The 25,298-nt window shown below is 39.6% G+C and overlaps 1 protein-coding gene across 5 annotated transcripts in view; it reads left to right on the top strand.

Annotated features, from left to right (window-relative positions):
* The window catches only part of PTBP2 (polypyrimidine tract binding protein 2), a 209,591-nt gene that overhangs the window by 4,141 nt on the left and 180,152 nt on the right, over window positions 1–25,298 (top strand). For all 5 annotated transcript variants that reach the window (XR_013183276.1, XM_077182197.1, XM_077182203.1 and 2 more), the window contains 3 exons: window positions 3,931–4,073; window positions 20,794–20,868; window positions 21,337–21,529. The gene's annotated coding sequence lies outside the window, so the exon portion shown is untranslated. The remainder of the gene's footprint in view (window positions 1–3,930; window positions 4,074–20,793; window positions 20,869–21,336; window positions 21,530–25,298) is intronic.

Genomic DNA, 25,298 nt, shown 5'->3' with positions numbered 1-25,298 from the left:
AGGCAGTGGTGCCCTCTGCCAAGCCCTGCCAGTGACACACAGCCCCAAGGGAACAGGCCCTGGAGTACTGCAGCTCCTGAGCCTGGAAACTTCCACATCTGTATGCTGGAAGGGGAGCACTCATTTTGCCAGTGTTTTAGTAAAGGATTAAAAAATAATTAGAGTTTATATATGTTCAAAAGGAAGGGGCACGGTGGAGCAAGCCACAAGAAGATGATTAAGTCAGGTTGATTGGCTCTGCCTAGAATGACAGCAGTGAGTGTGAAGGTTTAGGAAAATAACTGATAGCCTATTACCATGATTAAATGCAGCTTAACACTTCTTTTTGTATTTTAGAGGACCAACAGATGAGGTCCCTATGGATTTTCTTTTCCTATTACATAAAATGGCTATAGAAGCTGAACTATAATCCCTCGCTAACTTACACATTAGCCCAGGGCAATAAAGATGTTTTTATTGCAGGCAGATTTCATGAAAAGTTGTTCAGTTTTATCTCTGAGTACTGTAATGTGCTGAAGGCATTTAAGTGTCCTGTTGGGACACTCTGTCCTGGAAAGCAGTTACTCTCAAAAGGACAGCAAGGTCATTGGAAAAGCTGTATTTTCTGCCAGAGGATCCTGCCCTTTCCCCTCAGTTCATCTGCCACTTTTTTGTCTTGGTTGTGAACAGAAGCCAAGCCAGACTGTCAGACTGCAATCCCTGCTTGCATCCTGATGGATGCAGATCCAGCACCAGGCAAACATGGTTGAAAGGGAGGCCCTGGTCCTCTGGCCAGCTTCCTCCAGCTTTGCCAAGTCCTCCTTCCACTCCTCCTGCCAGCAGTAAAAGATTCCGTGTCTCTGCAGCAAGGTTTCAAGTTTTCAGTTCACACCTGTTACCTGGGCTGGTAAGGTAACAGCAAAGCAGCAGGCTGGTTCCCTGCCATAAGTTGCCACTTCTCCTGTCTTTTCTAGAAGGAGTTAAAACCTGTAACCCAACTCCCATCATCTTAACTTGATTTTTGACAGAACCCTTTTCTCTAACCTTGGCAAATGCAGCAGTAGTTCAACCATCCCTTCCTCAACAGCTCTTGCTTTCCAGGCTGCCTCCCTCTGCCCATCCCTCCTGGCTAATTCCCTTGATTGCACAGATAACATAACCCACTTGTCATCTTTCACCCATCACTTGGTATCAGACTGCAACTGTCTCTTGGCTCTCACTGTCATTACAGGATGGTTACATTTTTATCAAGACCTTCATGCCTTTTCCTCTTATTCCTGCACTTTCTCTCCCTTCAGCTGGCAGTGGCACATCATAATTACCCATAAACCTGGCTTCTAGCTGGGATTCAGTGCTGCACGTTTTTTTCTGTGGCTTCTATGGTTGGAGGACTGTTGGCAGTTCAGGGATCCTCTCTTCCTCTTGGATGTTCCCTGCTCCTCCACAGAGACTACGTCTTTCTTTTGGATTTTGTTGTCCAGTTCCATACTTAGAGAAGCTCAAATACATGCAAAAAATGTGAGGGTATCCCCTCTCTAGAGCCAAAGACTTTATAATCTTTGCTAGTAGCTAATAGCCATCAGGAAGTGCTAATTTACTACTACATCCATGCAGCAGTGTATGGTCTTAGCAGCAGTGCTGCTTGGGCTGAGTCCCCTTCCAGTTGTATTCATATCAGCTGGCCTCTGTCTGGAAGGCAGATGAGGAGCTGGCATTAGTGGTTTCTTTCCATAAACTATTATGCAGAGAATAATCTCTGATTGATGAGGTCGTGCCCCACTACCTTACAAAGAAACACATGTGTCTTTCCTAGGTTTAAACATAAGGCCATACTTGGCAATCAGTCAGCAGTTCCTCATTGACTATGACTGGCAGGGATTTTTATTATGCTTATTTTTGGTTTTGTTTCCTTCATTTATCTAAATCTAGGAAATATTTCTATTTAATCTTTCAATCTATAAAAAGTACAGATTTCATCTTATAAGATGCTTTAAGTATGCATAATAAAATGATGGTTTTCCCTTTACCTTGCACATTCCATTCATATTGTAATTTTTTGTTCGAGCTTAAGCAGTCTGTGTTTCATTAAAAAACCCCACACTATTCATATTTCTTTCATCCCTTATAAGATGTTAAAAGCAATGTTGCTTTGATGAAATTTGGCAGGTAAGAGGATCTAGTTGAATCATCTCAAACCCCTGGAGTTTTGGGCCTCCAGCTATTATAGTAGAGCAGCTATGAGTATTCAGAAATTGGTCCTTTGTTTGCACTGCATTTCCAAGCCATCTGTAGCACACAAAAGCCACAGCTCTCTTTATAGTTCAGAATGAATATTTAAAAGTTCACTTTTAGGTTTTATTTGTAACACTTCACATCTTCCTATCCCATCTGTCTTGTGTCTCAGAACAGTTACATTCTACTGTACTAGGCAATGGCAGTACTTGGTCTTAGAACCACAGGTAAATGGTGGTTCCTTTCCGTTTGATATCAGAGTGTGTAGTGTGTGATCAGGATCTGCACTGAGTGCATATGTGTTTATTTATTCCCATGCACTAAATTTTTATTTTATTATTAACAAGAAGCTGCAAATATCAGGTCATCCAGTCTGAAACTTTCTTGCAGAAAAAACAAGCAAGTGCATGAGTGCTGCTGGCCCCAGATGGTGTAGCCTGGCACTGTGGCCAGCACCCACCCCAACCTGGGGAAGCTGTCCTTGGACCGGTGTGCTGAGCCTCCACTTCCACAGTGGGGCTGGGAAGTGACAGGTGCCCTTGGGAAAAGGGAAGGCACAAGGATACGTCACAGTGAGAGGGAACTCGTGTCATCTGGTGTGGAGGAGGCTGTAGGGAAAGGGGTTGGAGCTGCTCACTTCAGATGGTGTCAGCATATGCATTTGTATATTTTCATATCTATGTTCATGGAAAATTTAGTAAGAGCTTCTCTAAATTGCAGGAAAATACCTCGTTGTAGTAATTTACCCTGTTAGAGGTTAATACTGTTAGAGTATTATCATCTAGTTATATCAGATTCAGTATTTTGTATCTAAACTTTAGCTACCTCTGACAACAATGTGCCATTTTTTTTTCTCTTCTACGTTTAACTAGATCCCTGAAGTCACCTCTTTTGAGTCAGAGGTATGAAAAGAAAAGCAACATATCTTTCAGAAAAAAAAAATGAGGATCATGTGCCTCCTGTTAAGTCATTCTTCAGTTTTGTTAAATTGATGATCCCTTGTTTTTATTTTGTGCCCTGTCCTGGGCATGGATGGGACATCCTGGTGCAATGTTTGTTAGACTTCTTGAGGTGTAAATGAATCATTGCCCTTAATGGAGTTCTTACTTTTTTTTTTTTAATATAGAAGTATATAAATTTATACATGTGTATGTATGTGTATATATGTGTATCACCATCCCTTTCTAGAAAAAGAAGTGAAATTTGTAGGTTAACACATATCACTATGAAAAACTTTTCTATCTCAACAAGACCTTAAATATAGCAATCACATTGCAATTCACCATGAAAATTCACCTAAGAGTTATGTTGTCTTCATTTAAAATAGAATTAAAGTCAGTGAATGAAGACTACAGTAACCTGAACTGGGGTCCTGGGATTAACTAAAGAACAAGAGCTTGTAAAGCCAACAGTTGAGGTTCTTCAGTGTATATTATATATTGCCATCTCATGAGATAAACTTAAAAGGGTAAGAAGTATTCATGTTTTTGTACTATCATTATTTAATAAAATTTAAAAGAATTGTTTTAGAACAAGCAATTCTGAAAGATTTGATGGTAATTGAAAGTAGGCTGCATTCCCATGAAGATAAGGGTTTTTTTTGCAGTGGTGGGCCTTTTCCTAATGAAAGGCAGCCTCACCTTCTGGCTTTGCACTTCGTTACATGTTCCTAATTTTTTTTGCTTAGGCTTTAAAGTAATGAGCTTCTCTTTTCCACAGATCTCTGTCATCTTCTGCTGGTGCTCCCTGGAGAATAGATGGTCAAAAAGTGAACTGTTTTACTGGTTGCATATCACACCCAATTCTCGAGTCTGTGCACTGCCTACACAACCATTGCTGTTGCTTCAAACAAGCAGTCCTAAGTAAGTATGAGAATTTCACTTCAAATGTTGTTTTGGTTATTTATTATTTGGGGAACTTTTGTCTGTTATCACTTCATAAGAGGCTGAAAAACATAGACAAGTAAAATTGTATAATGCTCCCAAAGCACTTTTTACTGTGAGCAGCTCATCTCCCTTGGCTGCAGGAGTGTCATGGGGATGAGCAGGTGATGCCTGCTTAGAACTTCTTGTGGCTGAGAAAGAACTGTGCTAGAGGTAAGGAAGGCACGATAAAGGCATTTATTGTACTGTGTCTATCTATTGCACAAGAGCTCTGCTTTACTCTGCTTTTGTATGGAAATGGGAAATAAGCTTTAATATTCAGATTGCACAATCTAAGCTATAAAGAATCTAGAGGAAAGGCGAAAAAAGAGAATAATTTAGCTGTTAGTTTCATTTACTTTGGGAAATGAGTGGGGCAAAAGAAAGAAACTATGGGGGATGGGAATGAAAGCTCCTCTGGCTGGATAGCCTGAGTTAGTTTGTTAAAGACAAAACTTGCAGTGTTGTTTGTTAACATGAGCTGGCCACTGTTAGCTAAACATCAGGTTTTTGCAAAACTCTTCAAGTGAGGGCTTTCGCTTCCCCAGAAGAAAGAAAAAGTATCACTCTTTTCCTCATAACAAAAGTAGAAAACATAATGGAGCCTCAGACCATGTCTTGTGAAGGAAACACACTTAAACCCAAACATAACAAAAACGTCTTTCTCTGGGGAGGTCTGTACCCTTTAGTCTCTAGCTGACCTACCTCGCCCCATTGGAAAGGCCTGAGCTCCCCAGTGAGCAGTCAGGACTCTGGAAGCATCTGGCAGCCTTTGCTCTGACTAATACTTAAAAGTCTCTAGGGCTGCCTAGTCTCTGGAATTTTTTTTTCCATTTACTCTTTTATGAAACCTTTGTTCCTTCCACAGAGTTGTGTGGCTGATCTATTGTGAATCTTTGTTCTATATGGTGTTTTTAATCCTTTTCCTTAGTGTGTGTAAAAAGCTGCAAATTTTCTGTGCCTTGCCTGTCTTTATCCTCAGCAGTGAGGTTCCTTCCACAGCAGTAAGTCAGCGGGGTGGAACGACTGCTCTGCCTGGCTGCTGCCTGCCCATTTGTGCAGGTTGTCCAGACCTGTTCAGCTTTTTCTGCTCTGTAGTGCATTTAAATATTAAGGTGGGATGGGTTCTAGTCCAGGATTTCTTAAAATGGGAACCTGGACTTAGGTACCAAAGTAAATTCAGAAATACTGAAGCTTTGACTGCTCTCAAAAGAGCTTCTTCATAGTTTAAATTTTGCAAGAGATTGTTTTTTAGGCATCTCAAGCATTAATTTGAGGAACCTGGTTTTAGACACCCAGATTTTTGGATCTGGCCCTGATGTTGTGTAGGTACATGGTGTAGTCTGTCTGAGCAGAAAGGTGCTGGAATGGGTTTCTGTCCTCCAAGCATACCCATGCTCCCCTCTCCAGCCTTGCACACCAGGAGCATGCAGACAATGGCAGTGTTTCTCACTGAGCTCATGCTGTCTGATGGCACAATCCAACTGCTTCAGTGTAAATCAAAAATATTTTAAAAATGTGCAGGTGTCAAGTGCTGACAGAACAAGCAATTAAAAATACAGGAACTGTAAGATCCTAAGAGAGCATCTAACCTGCATTTTTCAATTAATTCCAGCTGTTTTTTTCCTCCTCTTCAAAAAGCAGGACCTGTGGCTGCTGTGTGCCTGGCCTGAGAAAGCCAGCACATGTCTCCAAGGGCTTTCTGAAATGTCGTTGTATAATTTTTCTTTTAACATGAGCTAGGGTAGCCTAGGGACCAGTTTCTTTGGGATAGCTAATTCTGAAATATTCAGCAAAGTTCTTAATTTTCAAATATTTTGCCTTCAATGTCATTCAGTATCAAGTGGTGTGACCAGTTGGGGTGAGAGGAGAAAGACAGTTCTCTTGAAATTCTGAACCCTAAGAGGCAGCTGCTTTTCCTGGCCAGTTGTCAGCACCATGGTGCTTTGAGAATGAGGGGGGCTATGGAGAATGAGGCAGAACATATTTTTGCTGTCCCAACAGCCTGGACTTTCTCCCATAGAGGAGGGGGTGTCCCTACCCCCAGCTTGAGCAGTCTGCTCTGGTGGAAGAGGATGGGCAGAATTGTGGGTCCAGCTGTGCCACAGCTACAGAGTAAGGTTGAGCTTAAATGCTGTTTTATCAGTGTTTTGTCAGGCTGGGACATGCTCACTCAGAGTGTGCAATTGCACTTCCACACTTGGTGTGGTCTGTGCTAAAGGCGAAAAACTGAAATAGAGAGACCAAGGGCAAGGATGAAAGTCCTCACTCCAGAGTATTGCTGTATTTGGTTTTTTTACCCACCGTAATTTGTGAATGGCCAGGTTAGGTCAGAAATGCCTTTCTGTGCAGCATGGCTGGAGCAACAGCCCGAGTCCTACTCTGCCTGGTGCTGCCAGCCTACCTCTTATCCTTGTCCTCCATTAGGAAGTTGTGTAAGTCATCTCAAAATCAAGAGGATAACAAATGTACATTTGAAGTCCTAGCATTAAGGTACAAAATACCTAGAGGATGCTTTAAAATTGTTAGGTTTTATTCAAATTTTCCTTTCATAGTGTGATCAACATTTGGTGCCCTGTATCTGACATTTAAATGAATATTCATGTAAATTTTGTAAAAGAATAAATGGTAGACAATAGGAGATTCATTGGTAGTGATAATGGTTAATGCTGAAAACAAGAATATGCACCTCAAACCACATGTGTGATTTTCATAGATCAGTTTATGAAATTGCAGAGAAGGAGGATATTCAAATATTTACTTGTTTTTGTAAACCCAAAGAGATTTTTAAACCACATGTTCACTGTACTTCCAGAATTCCATCAGGCTGCATGTATGCACTTCTTAGTCCTTAAAACTAGTAAGATGTCATTAAAACATTCATTGACACAGCCACTGTCTACGTTAGCTAGACCTTCAACATTATTAATTCAGCTCTCCCTGCATTTGCATTCAGCACCTCAACTACAAGGCTTTAATGCTGTTCTCTGTTTTGTTCTGCTGTCAGGTATTCAGCTCTGGTGTCTTCTTCACTGAAGAATTTCTATATTACAGCTCTGAATACAATCTGTTTTGTATGCTCGTGAACTAGCTCTAGGACTCAACCCCCCTGTATTTTATATTCTGCACTGGTTAATTTTTCATTTCTCTGGCACCTTGGTGAAAAGTAGTCAACACAGTTAACAATATACATTGTGCAACAATAAATATTTTATTGGCTATATAATCTGCACAATTCACAAGTTTGATTTTTTGCTGGGAATTTGAATAAATCTATAATTTTGAATATTTGGTGAAAACTCATTTTTTATAGTATCCACTATAATCACTGTAAAATGTATGATCTGGTTTTTAATGGGAGCTGTAGACATTACCTTTACTTTTTTCCTTAACATTGCTAAACTCTAATAAAGCTATTTTATAGGCAGAGTAGTTTGGAGCAAGAGATACAGAGGTTTCACCCTGGGAACAGTATATAATTCATATACTAGTAAATTACAGTGTATTCCTTACACAAGATAGCAGTAAGGAGTGTCTTTTTTCAAATGTGTCTAAATACCTATATATCTACTTTATATATAAATTTGTTGTACAGTTTTTTGGTTTTGTTGTGTTTCTTGTTTATGCTGTTGGAACAAACAGATTTCTTTATTTATGTCTAGCTTGTGATTCCTGTCCTTGTCTTAAGCCCCTTGTAATTAAGGAAGGAATTCTGTTCTTTTCTACCCCAGCATTTCCCATCTATATTGTGTTTCTGTTCATGGTTTCATAATACAGGAATGTAGGGATGAAGATTGCTTGGTTTCCTTATATATTAATAGATTAGGTTTTTAATGTTGCACACACCTAGAAACTGTACTTGATCCAGGAGACAAAAAGATAAATTACTCTGTATGCACGGTATTGAACTCCTATCACTATATTGTGATATATTAATTCTTTTTTTAATGCATTCATCCTCACTGTGTGCCTATGAGATAGGGAGTCTAAGTCATAGTTATCTCAAAGATGGGGGATTAAGCCACAAAAAAACCCTAAGCAACTTGACTAAGGCTGCACAGTGTGTTTGGAGCAAAATAAAGAGTGATCAGAGCTCTGAGTGGTGATGTTAAGTATGGGATCACTCCCCCTCTGTTCCAAGGCTTCAGCTCTTGCCTCAGAAGCTATGCTTTCATTCTGTTTGAATAAAATTCCATTTGAAATAAACCAGTATTTTTAAATGAAAGTATCATAGTCTGCAAGCCAACCAAGGGATTTTAAATATCATTTTACTGGGAATGTAATTCCCCATCATTTTCCCCTGTGACTTCTGTGTTTTTGGAACTATTGACCAAGTCTCTTGATGGGGCATAGCAACACTGGTGCCTATTTGAATATAAACAAGTTTATGACAAGAAGATGGAGCAACTGATTTTTGTGGAAGGATTTTAAACACACAGGGAGAAAAACATTTTCATGTCCTCCAAAGGATGAGTGAAAAAAGGAGAAAATGAACAATGCCTATCAGAGCAAAGTTACTTAGCATAGCTGGCTGCATTTAGGATAGTGAATGCTTTCCAGCGAGGAGTAATGAAAGCTCAGGTGCTCAAACAGTTTGAAATGAGACTGGCAAATGTGTTCAGAAAAGAATCTGTGATTAAAGAGTGTCTGTTCTGATTATAATGTTTGTTACTGTGAAAGAAACTCATATTTGGTAATGCATTGGTTCCAAAATTGGTAATCTAAATATTGATGAATGTTTGCAAAATTCTGCAGTAAGGTGCATGGTTTAGAATTCCCTCAGGTAAGAGGAAGTATCAGTTGTTTCTCCCAGATGAAGATAAATGTGTTTGCTGTTGACAAAATAGTTGTCTTTATTCTTGTAATGGAGGACTTTAATACTGCTTCTTTTAAATGTCATCTACTTTCCCAATATCTTTCTTTTCCACCTTATCTGCTCTCAAAAACTCAGGATGAGATCACTGAACGTGAGCAATTGTTGAAGTTTCATAAACCTCATTTTGCCTCTTTGTGTGCACTCAGTGACCAGAAGGTGTTTACAACCACTTTGAGAGCGATTCTTGTTCTGACAGTCCCCTCCATGAGGCTTGCCACTGAACTGAATGGGCTGTGCACAGGACACTGCCTTGTGTTTTAGCTGGCAACTGTAACCCACAGATAGAGGAATTCAATCATCTTCCTACACTAAGTAGTGCAATTTATTTGCTTTTAGACCTATGGATCTTTGTGAAAACTCCTTCTGCATTGTCTCCGTCTTCTACTATCCGACTTTTCCGGCTCTAATCATCCTTTCCTAGCTCTTCCTATTCCTCGTTAAAAATATGGCTGTCACTGAGCTGCCCCTTGCTTATCATCAGCAAACCCACCTTTCAGAAAGATGTACCTTTTTGGCATGTCTGAAGTCAGTAAGATTTAGCCTTGTCATCCTTTATGAGAGTCCCATCATTGACTATAACCCCATGGTTGACTGCTGTGTTATGCAGAACTAGGCAGGCTGCAAGGATGTCAGATGTGGTATTGAGTCTGTGCTTTGACAATTGGAAAAGACACTGAGAATGAGATTTCACAATCCCAGAAGACCTTTGAGTGATCAATGAATTCTGAGTAAGTGAACTAGTAAGTGAACTTCTGCTGGTAGAAGGGCAAAATCAAATTAGATCCGTCAGCTGTTTCTGTCCTGGATAGCCACTGTCACCTAGAAATTATACAATAAAAAAGTAACTAAATATGATGTATGAGACAGGGAATCAATGATGTGTTAGAATAAATGCAATGTAGCAGTAAATCAAGCATCTAAAATACAAACCATAATCTAAAAATGTTGCCAAGGAGAAGACATTTTCTATTTTCAAAATTCATGAAAATTAGGGCTGAACAGACTGGGGAATAAATCCTGTTCAAAGTTCACTTAGTAAACTAGTGATGTTATGAGACTGAGCTTTGATACACTTGTGCAATACAGGCTCATCACATTACAAGTTGGCATTCTGATGTGAAAACGCTTGTCTCATTATGAATAATTGACAGAGCACATGATGTTATTCACTACAGGAGCCTATTAACTGAGCATTGGCAGCAGGATATAGTTGCAGGGAATAGCCTTAAATGTAAGATAAAGGGTATTAACTAATCCTTGTAGTTTCCATTCAGCTCTGAGGACAGTGGTGACCTGCCCTGATGGGAGTAGATTGCTGTGGTCAGTCTGGAGAATGCCTTCTCAAAGGCTGTGCTGTACCCTGAGGCTCCTCAAGTGTCCAACATTCTGCATTTAAGGAGGGAATTGGTATTGAAGTGATGCCACTGTCTACAACTAGTGTTTATTTAATTTCTGTGAAGTGTTGCAGAGAATAACATCCCCTAAAGATCAAAACTGCTTGTGCTTGGCCATATGCCTGTGTTCTGTGATGTTCACCACTTTCTTCCCTCTCTGCCTGACGTGTCAGTGAATGTTGGTCATTGAAAGAGGCAGCTGAGTAGGATCCAGTGATAACTATGGCTTGAGAAAGTTGAAGTCATAATACAACACTCAGATCTGAATTAACAGCCTCACATCATAAGTTATTATGCAGAGAGGTAGGAACTAGAAATTTTTTTTGTTTATTTATTTTGTTTTCTTCCCCTAGGAGAAAGAAATTATATTCGCAACTTATAGCTCTAAGGCCCTTAATTGGTTTACAATCAATCTGCAATTGTTCTTTGTTCTTCAGGGAGAGGAAAGCTTAAAATATCCTGTTTTATCATTAAAATAATCAGATTTATAGAACCTGTATTTTGTAATCAGTATAGTCTGTTCTCCCAAGTGGCAGGCAATATTGATGACATGTCTGCAGAAGGTGAGTTAGACCAAAGTGCTGAACAGTAGCAAGGGAACTGATATTGGTGAAACAGAGTATTCTGTGCTGGAAGGGAGCTTGGAAAGGGGTATATCTTTTCACCTGGGGAGAGGGAGGGCAATGTTGTTTTTCTCATTCCTGTTTATCTTATTTATAAGATGGTAACTTCGTGTCAGTTAAGTTACAAGAAGAATTTTTTTCCTAATAATAAAGCAGTAAGAGACTTGTAGATGTACTGAGTTATACAGCATCTCTTGCATCTCAGTATGATGAAGTAAATGGTCCCTAGATACTATAGTATATTCAGACCAAACCTATTCTTCATTTCTGTTCTTAATTAGCAACAAAAAGATAAATAATTTTGCTGTCATTGCAGCACCATAATAACCAGGGCAAGGCAATGACCAACAAGCCTTGCCCTAAATCCTGTAGCAATAAATGTTCAAACAAAAAAATCCCACTCCCCAACTTTGATTAATTAACTAGAGATGAATGATTTGCCTGTCAAAGTCTGTCAGTGCCATGCAATGAAAATAAAATCAGTGGCAGTGCCCCGTGTGTGAAGCCACTCATAGTATCTAGCCTTAAACATTAGCACTGAAGCTCCAACTCCAGCCTGCTCCCCACCCCCATTCATTAGCTTTCTAAATCCTCCTGTCTTTGTGGAATCACTGCAGCAAGTTGAAAATGATATATGTAATGAAAACCCTGTCTGCCTAGTGCAGAGAGGTGGAGAAAAAGGACTGCTTAGCAGCCACTGCTGTGCTGATTCCAGCAACGATTAGTGCAGACTTTGTTAGAGAAGCTCACCAAGAGCAGAATATTAAGGCACAAAAGGGAAACTCATTGTTTCTGAAGGTTTGTCTCTGCCTGGCTGGTTTTGTTTCGTTTTTGGGTGCTATGACCAAATTCACATAGAGACTTCAGTGGGAAAGAAATACAGATGCCTTCGAGGCTTTGTTGTAGTTTGGGGCTATTTTCAATACTATGTTATTAATATGACATTATCTTTTCAGTACATGTACCTGATGATTAAGAAACCATTCAGTTTCTGCTTCAAGTGCAGGCAGAGGGAATGGCACTGCATCAAAGTGCAGTCCAGCTCAACCTAGTAAATGATTGGCATGGGGAAAATACCAAAAGATAAATGTTTCTGAGTTTTTAATGAACTGTGTACACACAACCATATGTTTGTTATTTTAAAAAAATATTTCATATGTAAAAGATTTCTGCAAAAGATTTGATTTTTTTTAGAAGCATTGGATTTCACAGTGCTGATCTATGTCAATGACAGTGTGGGTGTTTAGCATCCCTGATGCCAAACTATAATTGTACCTGATAAGTCAGGGTAAGAAACCTGGATGTTTAATTATCTAATGCATAGCAGGGGACTTAAGCACATAATGTGGAACAAAATCTATCTCATAACTACAAAACAGTGGTTATTTTCTTGGTGGGAATGTAAATTTATTATAGTCCAGATGTAGCATAGCCTAACAGGCCAGCAATGCAGCTTTAGGGCTTCCAGTTCTGTGGCCATCCCTTTGGTTTCCGTGAATCTACACAAGCTGTTGTGGTTTGGGCACAGAAGGTTTTGAGATATTTGCATTCACACATACACAACCACATTTTTCCTTCAGGTGTCTGGACAAAATTTCATCTGTTTCTGAAGCTCTTTGGAGTCATGGACTGTAGAATACATCTTGGAGCCAGATGCTGTTCTTGACTGCTAGACTTTATAGTCAGATTGTGTTGTTAAAGATGCTTTTTAATTGACTTGGTATTTATCCCACACACAGCATATAATCCAACTGTTGTTTGTATCCTGGTATACCTTGAGGTGCCCACAGAGATAAAAGCTTGTTTAATACCCAACATGCTGGAAACTTGTATTATGAAAAAGTCTTTCTTGCCCTGAAGAGTTTTATAATTTTCAACTAATGTGATGTGAAAAACAGGGGGAAGGAAAATGGATAGCACAGAGATGTGAAATGAGTTGCCCAAGTTCTGTCAGCTGGTTTCCAGCTTGTAATCCAGTCCCTGAGCAATGAATCACACTGCTTACCAAAGGCCAATTTGTGAAGGAATGAGCTCCTACTGGGAAGCAACAGGCTAGTACATGCCTATTGACTTCCCTGCCAGATCCTCCGTGTCTTGGCTCAGTGCTGTGCTTTACTGCTCAGCACATTGTCCAAAAATGTTCACAGCATAGCTCAGAGGTAGCAACAGACTTGGAAAAAGCCACAGATGACCCTTTTCTCTGTGTGTGTGTATTCTGGATGCATGCACAAAACTCCTCAGGATGGCAGAATATTATTACAAACAGTTACAACTACATTTGATTAATGTCTTGTCTCAAAATCCACTTTGAAAAAAAGCCTCAGGTATTAAAATGATAGACATGAAGTGCTAATCAAAATGATGCATATTTTCAGGATACAAGAACTCTGGGCTAACAGTGCTCAGTCTAGAAATGCTTGCTTTTTTTTGTAATCAAAGATGCACATTTACTTGTGCAATCTTAGCATCCGACTCACTGAACCCATTGGGCTTCTGTTGGGGTTGCTCAGACATGGTCAGATATTACTGAAGATCAGGTGGCTTCTTGTTTTGAATTGAAAAAATATGGAGATATTCTTACTTCCAAGTTCTATGTCTTTTGAGCTATTGTGATGCTTAATAGAGATTCCTTTGAAAAGATTAATTCTTGTTAAGTTTGCTTTCTTTTCCATTATAATTCCTTCATTGCAAATACTACTGATTTTTTTTTAGTGAAAACATCAAAAATGTGTTTATGCCAAATGCTCTCAAGTTAGGAATCCTGTGTTCTGTGGACCGTAGGATGTGCTGCTCTGTTGTCTTTTACCTTTGTCCCCTGAAAATTTTATTTAAAAATAGCCAGAGAGAAACAGATGACAGCCTAACAAAAGGTCCACACTGTACTGTAGTGAGTCCCCTCCTCCCTCCCTGCACCCCTTGTTCTAGCAAAACTCCTTTGCTTTCTCCTTTGATTTGCATCAATCTACCTTCAGGATTTTTCAAACATTGCAGTGCATTAAACACTACAGCAGATGGTGCTTTTTGACGATGCCTTTCTACATGAAGCAACATTTTGTAGTGTATGCTGCATTATCAAAAAATCAAACATGTAATTATGCAAATATGTATGCCTTTATAATAATCAAGTTTTATTGTAAATGGTTGATGCACATCAATTTGATCCTGTAGTGCTGCTTTAAGTGCAGTTTAAGTGGCTTTTCAGTGTACCCAGAGGCAACACAAATGCATCTCTGGAATATTAATAAAATTCTGAATCTTTGAGACACCAACTGGTACAGCATTGCTTATACTGATTGAAACTAAATGCTAATCCTTTCCTTTATTTTTAAAAAAAGTCCCCTTTGTTATTTAAAACACTGATATTAGTGTGATATAAAGGGCCATTTTATTTTAAATTGTATTGTAATGTAGTTGTTAAAATAATGTCTAATCATACTATATTCAGATTCTACAATGTAAATTTGATGAGATAAGAATCCAATCATTTTACAGCCATGAAAACAGAGACGTATGTTAATATGTACAGTTGTTCTAATTCTGTAAATTTATTAAGGAAATATCTGGTTTTAGATTTTAATACTGAAGGCTTCCAAGTAACTGATTCCTGAATTCTCACTCAGAGATGGTTTTGCTTGTGAAATTTAATAAGCTAGATTTTTGCTTGTGAAATTTAATAAGCTAGATTCTTGCGGGGAAAAAAAATCAGCAAGGATTTTGACATCCATAATGAAGTGTAAACTTTATTACTGATCTGGTCTTGCCTTTTATACCTTGGTTAACTTGCTTGGGCTAATGACAGCCATCTCTCTGAATGCACACATACACGTTCTGCTGGGTTTGAACCAGCAGACGGGCTGTGGCTATAGATAAACCAAGACTGTAAATTATGTTTTGCCTGTTTATTCCTGCTGTTCTGAAAGCAGGGCACGAAAGGAGCAGATTGCATTGTTCACAGGGAGAAGGCAGTAGCTATACCATGTCCCCCTTACCAGTTCCAATAGGTTGGATGTTTATTTTTTGGGTTTGCTTTGTTAACCTGAAGGCAGATTGAGAAGGCAAAGAAATGAATATGCTTCCATCCTTGTACTGTCTGTATTTTGCTCAAAACTAATTTCCTTTAAACTTAATGAAGCTTTATAGGTTGGACTTTCACTCTGTAAAATTTTTTCCTTTTGGATCTATATCCAGTTTACCTTCCTCACCATCTCTCTGCCCTGCTGTTTTTGTTTCATGCAGTTGGTTATTGTCTCTCTGCCCTTTGTCCTTCCTTCACCTCTTTCAGTGGTATTTTTTGGTTCCTTTCTGTGCTTGTTTGTTACCCCTCTTCACTTTCCCCCCTCACAGATTTTGCCTCCTCTGTCAGCCTTCTGCTCCTCAGTTTTTTCTCCCAAATGTTTCTCTCCTTTTCTCCATTTGGTTGCCTAGTCCTTCCACAAATGTGTATTTCCTAGCTCCCATTCTGCTTTCCACATTCCCCTTCCAGGTTTTACTCTGTCTGATATCTGTGTTTATCTTTTTTATTTTGTCCCTGCTTTTCTCAATTCAGATTGGTTTAAAATATTGCAGGAAAAGCTGCTCTTGAGAAATTTCATCCAGATTGCTCAAAGAGCAGCTGCTGTTCTGGCACTTCCAATACTGAATCAAACCTCAGCCCAGGGGATAGGAGGTCCTTAAAGGATCAAAGTGCGGCTTCAGAATCCTACCCAAAATATTGGCAAGCAGAACATGAATATAAACCCAGAGCCATGAGTAGCTGAAACAGTTTTGATGTGATCTGGTATTTTAAGGGTGGTATTTATTTTGTTTTTTTTTTTTTTTTTCTTCTTCTGAAAATAGGATTTTTTTTCTCTCCATTCTTGAGACTCCAAAGCAGGGAAGAGACATCATGCATCTTGAGAAGGCCCTAGGGCCCCTAAAATTATCAGTACATTTTTGCTGCTTTGCTTAATATATAAACTCATTTAAATACTAAGTTTTGAAAAGCTATCACAAGAAAATTCTGAGTCAATAAACTTTCAACTCTTACTGAGACTGCAGGTTACTTACGGTAATCAGAGATGCTGAAAAACAACTGAAAGATTTTTCTGAACTGAAAAAAGCTCTTCAGGAACTTCAAATTAATAGTAACGTTTTCATAAAATCATGAAATAGAAATATATAAAGAAAAAAAATTGTTAAAGTAAATGGCTCCTGCTGTCAGGATATGTGAATAAATTCTTGTGTATGCAAGTGTGAAAGTAAAGTTTATTAGCAACAAAATGAAAATTGATGACTTCCCATTTTTTTCAACTGTGAACACTGAACTTGGTTCCTTTTTAATACTATAGTTTGTCTCATTATCTTAAATTACATTAATGTAAAGTTACTTGCTTTTTAAAAAGTACCCTTTTAAATATAAATTCTGTATGTCTGTAGCCCTAAAACAGAAGCTACCTGAGTTAACTTATTTGATTATTCACAGAAGAAGCCACCCAGATTCCTGAATTTCAGTGAGCAAATGGTTTTTATCAGTTTCATAAATATGTTTGTATGTGAAAAATCTATAAGTACTTTTACCTTTTGATTGCATTTAGTATTCAGAAACCAAATGATACCCTGTTCTGCTTATGATTTTTATTTCAGTTGCATGACATTTCAAGCTTAATTTAAACACAATAATAGCAAAGTCTGTGTCTAATGCCTTGATTTCATTTGTAAAGCCACCTAAACAGCCACACACTTTGGTAGGTTTTTTTCTTACTAGTTATGTGTCAGGAATGCTTTAGACCTACTTTACCTGCATTTTATGTGGGGCAAAGCCTTGATTAAAAGATTATAGTATTTGAAGGTGTTTTTGCGCAAAAAAAATTGCAAAAAATTGCAGGAAATCTAAAAGAAAAAATTCCTAATAGGGCATGGCTTGATCTATCGATTTGAAAAGTATGAGATGATAGGCAATGTTCTGTCTTCAAAGAAAATATTGAAACTCATGGTCAATGAGTACAGTATTTCACAAGATGTTTGTCTTTCCAGGCTGCATCAGTCACATAACAGTGAATAAACCGTGAATAAAACACAGCTCAGTAATTGCCTGGTGTTTTGTTCTATATATGCAAACATCTGATTACTGGTGTGGTTGTAGCAATCTGGTAGAAATCCCCATGCAAGCACAGAAGCTTGGTCCAGGCACCAGGGATTTCACTTCTGGCTTCTATGCAATGCTGTATAGGCTGTTCATGTCTCTTCATTTACTTTATCCTCTATTCTCACTACTCTGGTGGTCTGTATTAGACTGCAATTAAATCTTAGTTACAGATATTGAAAAGAGTGTGAACAAAGCTTTACTGTGGTTTGGCAGAGCCAAACCCCTTAAAAGTCTTCAGCTGCTTAGCAGCCACCTCCCTGTGCTTTGCTCAGTGGCAAGGCAGCTGATCTCTCTGCAGTGAGGGTACCTGGTACCTGCCCAGCAAATGCTCCTCAGTGCTTCACTGGCTGAATTCCTCACAAGACCTTCAAATGAACACCCATTCTCATAATAATTTCTTCTGGTCGGTTGAAGTGCTTTAACTCTGACCATTTATGATTCTATTTACTCTTTTGAGGATAACTTATCTGAATTCAATCCCTAAGATGTGTCAGTGCAGGTGTTTATAAGAGAAGGTGCCCGCCTTAATGGCTGCATTGAAAATAGATTATTATAATACTCTTTAGAGGAGAAAAGGTAAAGAGTGACACTGTTTATGTTTTAATTTTTAATGATTCTACTAAATCCCACTCTTTGCCATTTCACTCTTCTTTTAAATTTCTCCACAGAGAAATTTAAGTGTTAAATTTAACAGAGATTAAAATCAAGAAAAAAAAATTTCCATGGAGGAACTGAAGTGCAGGAATATATTATTATGTACTGATTAATTTTATTCTAATTTTTTTATATATTGATTACAGGTGCAGTGAGAAAGTATTTTTTTCAGTAAAATGCTCTCTATGGAATCATGAATAAAACCACATTTTCCTCAACCAGATTCTTCTAGGGAAGCCCAGGTGCCTTCCTTGCAGCACAGTGTAAAGGTTTGGAGCCCTGGTGTCATCCCAGATGTGAAAGCTGTCCCCACAAGGCAGACACAGGCTGAGCACATGTCTCTTCTCAATCACAGAGGCTCCAGCTTGGCTCAGCCACCTGCAGCCTGCGCAGAAGGATTTCTCCTTTTCCCAGGCTTCAGAAGAGAGTCAGCAACCATCAGGTGGTGTGACAAAGGTGATGGCAGTCTCTGGATTGGAAAGAAGGCACAAAGAAAACCTTTTGTGAACATTTACATTATGTTGTTGGGCTTTGCCCTCCTTTCCACATGAGGAGGTAATAGAGGACTGTGTCTTCTTTTGGGTTTATGGGAGCAGTTGTAGCCACTCCACACACCTCAGCTTATAAGGAAATGAGTAAATAAAAGTTATAGGAACTAGTGAAATAGTCCTGAACTAATATCTGCTCCAGGCTAGCTGGGCTTGGTAGGATATTAATTCTGCAATGTCCTTGTAGGAGTAAACTTTTGAGACCTGTGAAGTTCTGCTGAGAGCCCTGGATCTTGCCATGACATGCTGCCCACATGAAGAAAACTAGCAGCTGTTTTTCTTTAACTGTGATTAGGACAATGTTTCTTGAGAATTGTTTAATTAAATAGTATTTCTAAAGAAAATCCTTGAAACCCAACTTTCTCCCAAATGTATGCCAGAAATCCCAGCTGGCTGGTAGCCTGTGCCTGGCCAGTGGTGTAACCCAGGCACGGTCACTCCATTCACAGATAGATGTCTCTGCAGTGGGGAGCCTGGCTATGAGGGACAGCTCCATCTCACTTTTGATGGAAAGCATAAAAAAATATGACTTCTCAATATGTCTCTGAAAGTACTGAAATTCCTTGTTGAACAGCATTCATGTTTTCAGACTAGTTCTGTGTTTTAAGTATGTATTTTCTTCTGAATCTAAAATTCAGATAGAATTTCTAAACTTGTTTGTTGCTATGTTCTGAAAAAAATGTAGGCTGAATTTCAGGGACATTTCCACTGCTACTTTGTTCAAGAAGGATTTATGCTCCTGAGAAGTCATCTTAAGTCATCTTAAACGAATTCTTTGGCATACTCTCACGTTGCATCTTAGGGTTTTAACTTTGAAATTGGCAGGAGAGGGTATTTTGTCCTGTTTCCAAGCAAAATGAGACCTGTGTGTCTGAGCTGCTTTTCTTTGATCCTCTTTTTCAGTGCCTTCCATCAAATAATTGCTGAGCCAGTTGATCAATTTCAATCAAGTGGGACAGAAGGAGAGAGCTGTGAGACATGAAGTTTAGAAAGAAAACAGGTTCTTCAGTATGTCCAAGGGTCCTGGAAGAGTGCTTTTACCAAGGAAAGTGATCACAATGCCAGGAGCTGGCTCACCAGTCATCCCCTAGACTTAGCAGCAGCCCCAGCAGAGGCTGTTACCTGCCCCAGTGGAGGGGTTCAGGAGGGATCCTTTGGGAACTGGCACCTCAAGGGCATGGGAGGCCCCTCTGCCACCCCTGGCACTGTGAGGTCTTTGTCAGGGCATTTGCAGTGAGATATTGCTCAGGAGCAACTTGTTATCTTGTGCTTGGGGCTCGGCCATGTAACATACTACACATGAGGCCCAAAGAACACACCTATCTTGGGGTGGCTAGGTTAGCCAGAACTGACAATTAGATGTTAAATAATTAAATTGTTTTAGCTATTAATTGTAAGTGAATGTTGTTTTTAATTGCACTTTAATAATGCCATGCCCTTTATAACCAAAATTAATGTTTTCTGTCTCTCTGTTTTTGAAGTACATGTCAGTTTAATTAAACTATTAATGGTAGACAGATTTTAAGTACTTTATATTCTTCATTAAATTGTATCTGCTCAACAAGCATAAACAGGAAAATAGACTCAGAAGCAGATTCATGTTCTGCCTGATAAATCATTCATCATCAGATAAGATGATGAGGCATGCTTGTTTTTCTGTAGGCTCACAATGATAAACAAATCCACTTTTGTATTGTAATATTTATTGAGTTCATAGAAAAATAAACAAGGCTGTTCACTTCTCATATCAGCAACAGGCCTGAAAGCTGCTGTTTGCATTTATGATTGGTCAGTCAAGCAATATCTTGATACTCTGAGGGTCAGTCTTAGTTCATTTTGTCTAGAGTGCTTGTTAGCAGAGCATTTCTCTGGTCTAAGATATAGTTCTTTCAGGGCCATTCAACTGCAGTAACGATGAATATTTCTGCTGTTCCTGCTGTGTTACCCAATTGTGTGCAGAAAGAATTAAAATAGCTTTTGATTTGGCAGAAATGATACATTTATAATGCAAATGTTGAGTAAGTCTCAATCCTGGTAGGACTGCAGGAAGGTTGATGGAAACAATTTTTTGAAGATTGTGAAAGACAAATTATGGCAAGGTCATTTCTTCTCTATTGGTAAAGTCTGCAAATCCTAGTGGGCTGTTAATGGGGGTAACAGGCAGAAATTAAGAAACACTGCAGCAAGTGCTTGTGATACATTCCTGTGCATATTATACAGGCAGACAAAGATGTAACTGGTTATAATAGAGACAACAAACGTCCTTCCTTTGTGTGGCAGATCAATCAATAGCCAGGCATGTGATCTTGTTCACTATTATGTTAGTAATGAAACCTTCTTGTGATGTGACAACTGTGGAATAACATTTGGTCACAAAGCTGGTGTTAACAAGCACAACTGGCACTCTGGTAATTAGACTGATTCCTGGTCTACTTTCACAGATTGTCGATAAATGCAGTAAACAACAGGCTGCTTTCTCTCAGAAGAAGTTATATGAAGTTGTCATCCATTTGACGGTATGTACTGCATTCTTCTTCATCTTCTATCAGATTCTGCCAAGGTGGGGATGTGCATATATTTCACTATAAAATAATGTTTCACAATAAAAACTTTGCATGGATTGTTAAACAATCACCTAATTAATGTCAACCTTTTTTTTCTCTAGGGAAGAAAGCTGATTTCTCAGTTACAGGCAGGCAGTTAGATGGAGATGTTCTTCCTCAAATTTTCAATGTTCTCCCCTCTAATACAGCTGTGTCTGCTGTGGACAGCCATTTATATTGTTTAAGGATAAACTGAAATCTTAAAAACCGTGGATTACCCTTGATTTAAAGGCCAAGAATATAGATCATATACAATTGTAGTAGAATTTTTTACATTACACAAAATAACTACATTCAGCCATGGATGTGCTAGCCAGCTTTTCCATCGCCAATTTCGGGTTGTTATGTCAAAACTCATTTGCTGTTTTGCTCTTTCCACAGACCTGCAGTAGTGGAAATCTGAACTGTAGTTTGGTTTTTTCACCCTCATGGCAGAGTAAGAAGGAATGAGAGCTCCTTCCCTAGGCCCTGTATCTCCTCCAAGCTCACAGTCTGGCTCTGTGCATAGGAAAATATGTGAATGATGTAACTCTGTCTCCTCAGCTTCCAAAGCAGAAGAATTGAATCAACTGAGGTATGTCTGGGGAGCTTTTCAGTTTATTTTGCATTGGCTAAGTGGCAAAGCTTAAGCTGGAGGCACTGGAAACCTCCAAGGGTTTCTATGCTTGCTCTTCTTTCACAAGGTGCACTCAGAAACTGGAGACAGTCCAGAGGAGATGATGAGTAGTGGCAATGCCATGGCATGTCTGGGCACTGGTGCTTCATGGCACTTTGCTCAGATCTGCTAAGTCCAGCTCCATCCTGATTTCAAGGGTTCTTACTAGTTTGATTTGACTAAGAGGGATTTCTTTCTTGTACTGGGCCATGTTTTGACCACTTGCTGCAACTAAATTCACTCTGAAACATCAAGAGAATAGTGAGCATCACTTCATGGCCATTATCAATTGTTTCCAGATTGCAATTCCCTTTGTAATTGACAAAAAGCAGTGGGAAAGGAGTGTTTTACAGTAGGTACCTAGTTTTATGCAGGTTTAATGCAGGAAGATGCCTCATTAGCAGTCAGTAAACATAAAAACTAAATTCACACTCATAAACCAGGGAGAGGTTTAGGACACATTCACTGAGCCATAGGTATAAAGAAGTTAGAGGATATAAATAGCAGTGAATGCAGTATGCTAATCTGAATGGTTGGAAATGAATATCAGAGGTGTTTGTTGCTGCTCCCTGCAGAGCAGTCTCTGCTTTGAGAAACCACTGAGAAAGACCAGTGAGGCTCTCTAAGGTTTGTAGGTTTGTACCAAAAGGTTCTAGGAAAGAATTGTGGAAAGTAACAAAAGAGTTACTTTTGTTGGGTAAGAAAGAACAGTGTTTAGGGAGGGATTAGCAAGAGGCCTGTGGGTGCACCAAAATGCCATGTGCTCAGAGAATGGGCAGTGAGAATCTCTTTTGACTTGTGGCTGGCTGTAGATGGTGGTATGATTTTGAGTGAGACCTCATGTCACACAGAATCACAGAATGGGTAAGGTTAGAAAGGACTGCAGTGTCTGGTCCAACCTCCCTGCTCAGACAGAATCATTGTAGAGCACACTGTGCAGGATTTTATTCAGAGATTCTGGAATTTCTCCAGTGGGGGAGACTAGAAGGCAATCTGTTCCAGTGCTTGGTCACCCTCACAGTAAATAAGTTCTTCATATTTAGGTGGAACTTCCCGTATGTCCGTTTCTGCCCATTGCCTCCTGTCCTGTTGCTCAGCACCCCTGAGCAGAGCCTGGTCCATCATCTGACACCTCCCTTCAGACACAGACAGAGAGGCATATGATTCCCTCTCAGTTTTCTCTTCTCAGCTGAACAGCCCCAGCTCCCTCAGTCTTTGTGATTTACTCCAGTCCCTCCATCATTGTCAATCTCTGCCAGACATGACCCAAGAGCTCTGTGTCTCTCTTGCTCCATCGTTCTCTGCAGCTGGAGGGACAGAAATGAACCAGCTTGTGCTCCAGATTCCTTGACCTGCTGACCTAAGGCCCTGAGATCCCTCTTGATTGTTTGCAACCTTCTTTTTGGGATCTTGTCACTGCCTACCTGGAAATCCAGTGCAGGGTAACACTTGATGGGCTGTAGCAGGCTGGGAGGGTCCTGGGTGATGTCTCTTGTGTGGGCCCCAGGGAGGCAGTGTAGCTCCCTGTGGGTTGGGTCTGGTCAATGACTGGGCCCTCCATCCCCCTCAAAAGGCAAGTCACCACTAGCTACTACCTTTGTTTTTTTTCTTCATGGAGGAAGTTTTGATGCAGGGGGTAGGCTGCCCAGCCCTCGGTGACACCTCCATCTTGGAAGAGCCTTCATCCATGCACACATTTCCCCAGTCCTCATTTTGCTGGTTCTCAGATATCAAGGCCTCATACTTATTTTGAGGTATGAGGTAAAGGGGACCTGGGAAGGTGAGGTAAGTTGGGGGGGAATCATCCCCCCACCCCAAGCAGAAACACATTTTTCCTCCACATAGTCCTTCCTTGGTAGGGAAGGCACTACAGGAGAGCTAGGTCTGAACTCCTTCTGAAAGCAGGGCCAGCCATGAGGCCAGACCAAGTTACTCAGAGTTTTGTCTGGTCTGCTGTAGTGAACCTTCAAGAGTAGATGACACAGCCTCCCTGGGACACTGCTTCACTGCTGTTCTCCTTCCCAGAAATCACACTTACACTAAAAATGCATCTTTTCAATTGTTCCTCCAGTTTCAACTTGATTTTGTTTGGACTCAGTGCTTCCCAGAATTCCACATAGATTTCTATGGCCAAGCCTCACATCTATTCGTAAAAGACTCAAATCTGCTGCTGATGCAACACTGAGATTGCATTGACCTGTCAGTGGGAGTCCATAAGCAATGAATATTTTCTTGCTGCAGGAAGTCAGAAAATAAAGCCTTTGCTTCTAGAAGAGACTGGGTTCAAGTACCACTAGCTGCAGTAGGTAACAAGAATGTTTGTGTCATTTAAAAAAGAGGCAGTTGGTCAAGAGCATGTTGAAAGCATCACACATTTGGAGAAAGAACCTCTGCACTTGGGAGGTAACTGAAGAAACAAGACAAGGAGATATTTTGCCATTCCTATAATTTAAGCTCTGCTGTTTTGAGAATGTTTCATCACCATGCAGATTACTTTGTAAAATGATGACAGTGCAGAGTGTTTCCAGCACCTGGCTGGAAAATCTTAGCCATGGCTGTGCTATTCAGACCTTGTCGATGCACTGCCTGTAGAAAAGGTTTTTGTCAGGAAAAAGCACAGTGTTCTCCCTTCTTAGGAGCATATTTCAGATTCTAAAGTGATTTCTTTGGTAACATTGAATAAATTCTAGTTTACTAGATTTGATTTCTAAAGAAATATATGGAACAGAGTACGACTAAGTGACAGATAAGATGCCTTGGCATTCTGTGTTTATTTGACATCAGTTACTTTCATATTAAATTGTTCCATTTACAAGCTAGTATAATTTTTTTCCTAGGTGCCTGCTGCTCTGTCTAGTTGTGGAAAATGAAGCTCAGTTGTTTATGACCTGTGCTGTACTTCATCAGCTGTACATAACTTCACCAAAAGTACAAGTTCTGGAATGAGAATACAGCTTTGCCAGTGGTAGCACAGCATGAGGCAATGTATAATGCATATTACTGTGGTGCACCTGTGCTGGCTTTCCCTTGCTTATTGGGATAAAAAGTGTGCTTTATTAGCAGGCAAATAGGGAAAGCTTAAGAGGCCAATCTTCTGTGCTTGGCATATAGAGCTCCCATTAACATTAGTGAGTAAAGTGGATATATTTTGACAAGAGAGCAAGGACTTAAGAGAACAGATGAGTGCAGAAACAAGATGACACTTTCATAGTCACTTTTCTGACCAAACCTGAATGTTTTGAGTCTCTAAATGTAAAGATTGCATAATGTGTTTTTATTAGTTAATAACTGTCAAAAACCTAGTGAGGAAGCCAGGTCTAGTCTTTACCTTTGAGAGAACAAAGTGCCAACTTCTCCCCAGCCTGTGCTTAAGCCTGTCCTCAGTAAAACACCTCTCTCCCACCTTTCTCAAACTCATAACAGTTATCTTCTTGTTTTCATCTTCCCTGTGGAAATTATTAATTAAAAATTCTTTAAGAAGAAAGCTTTGTCGCTATCTAGATAGCTCAGTTTTTTTTTGTTTTTTTTTTTTTTTTGCATCTTTTGAAGGCTGTGGATGCATGAAAGAAGGTGATGAGAGAAGGATGAAGATCACAGAGTTTCCTCTGGTGATGCACAGAGGTGCTGTGCTCTGTGGCAGCCTTTTGTGTCACAGCCCATGCAGACCAGACCTGCTCTTGGGGTGAAT

Source organism: Agelaius phoeniceus, chromosome 8 (genome assembly GCF_051311805.1).
Source record: "Agelaius phoeniceus isolate bAgePho1 chromosome 8, bAgePho1.hap1, whole genome shotgun sequence".
Taxonomy (NCBI): Eukaryota; Metazoa; Chordata; class Aves; order Passeriformes; family Icteridae; genus Agelaius; species Agelaius phoeniceus.
The sequence above is the reverse complement of the archived record's forward strand: the minus strand, read 5'-3'. Positions and strand labels throughout refer to the sequence as shown.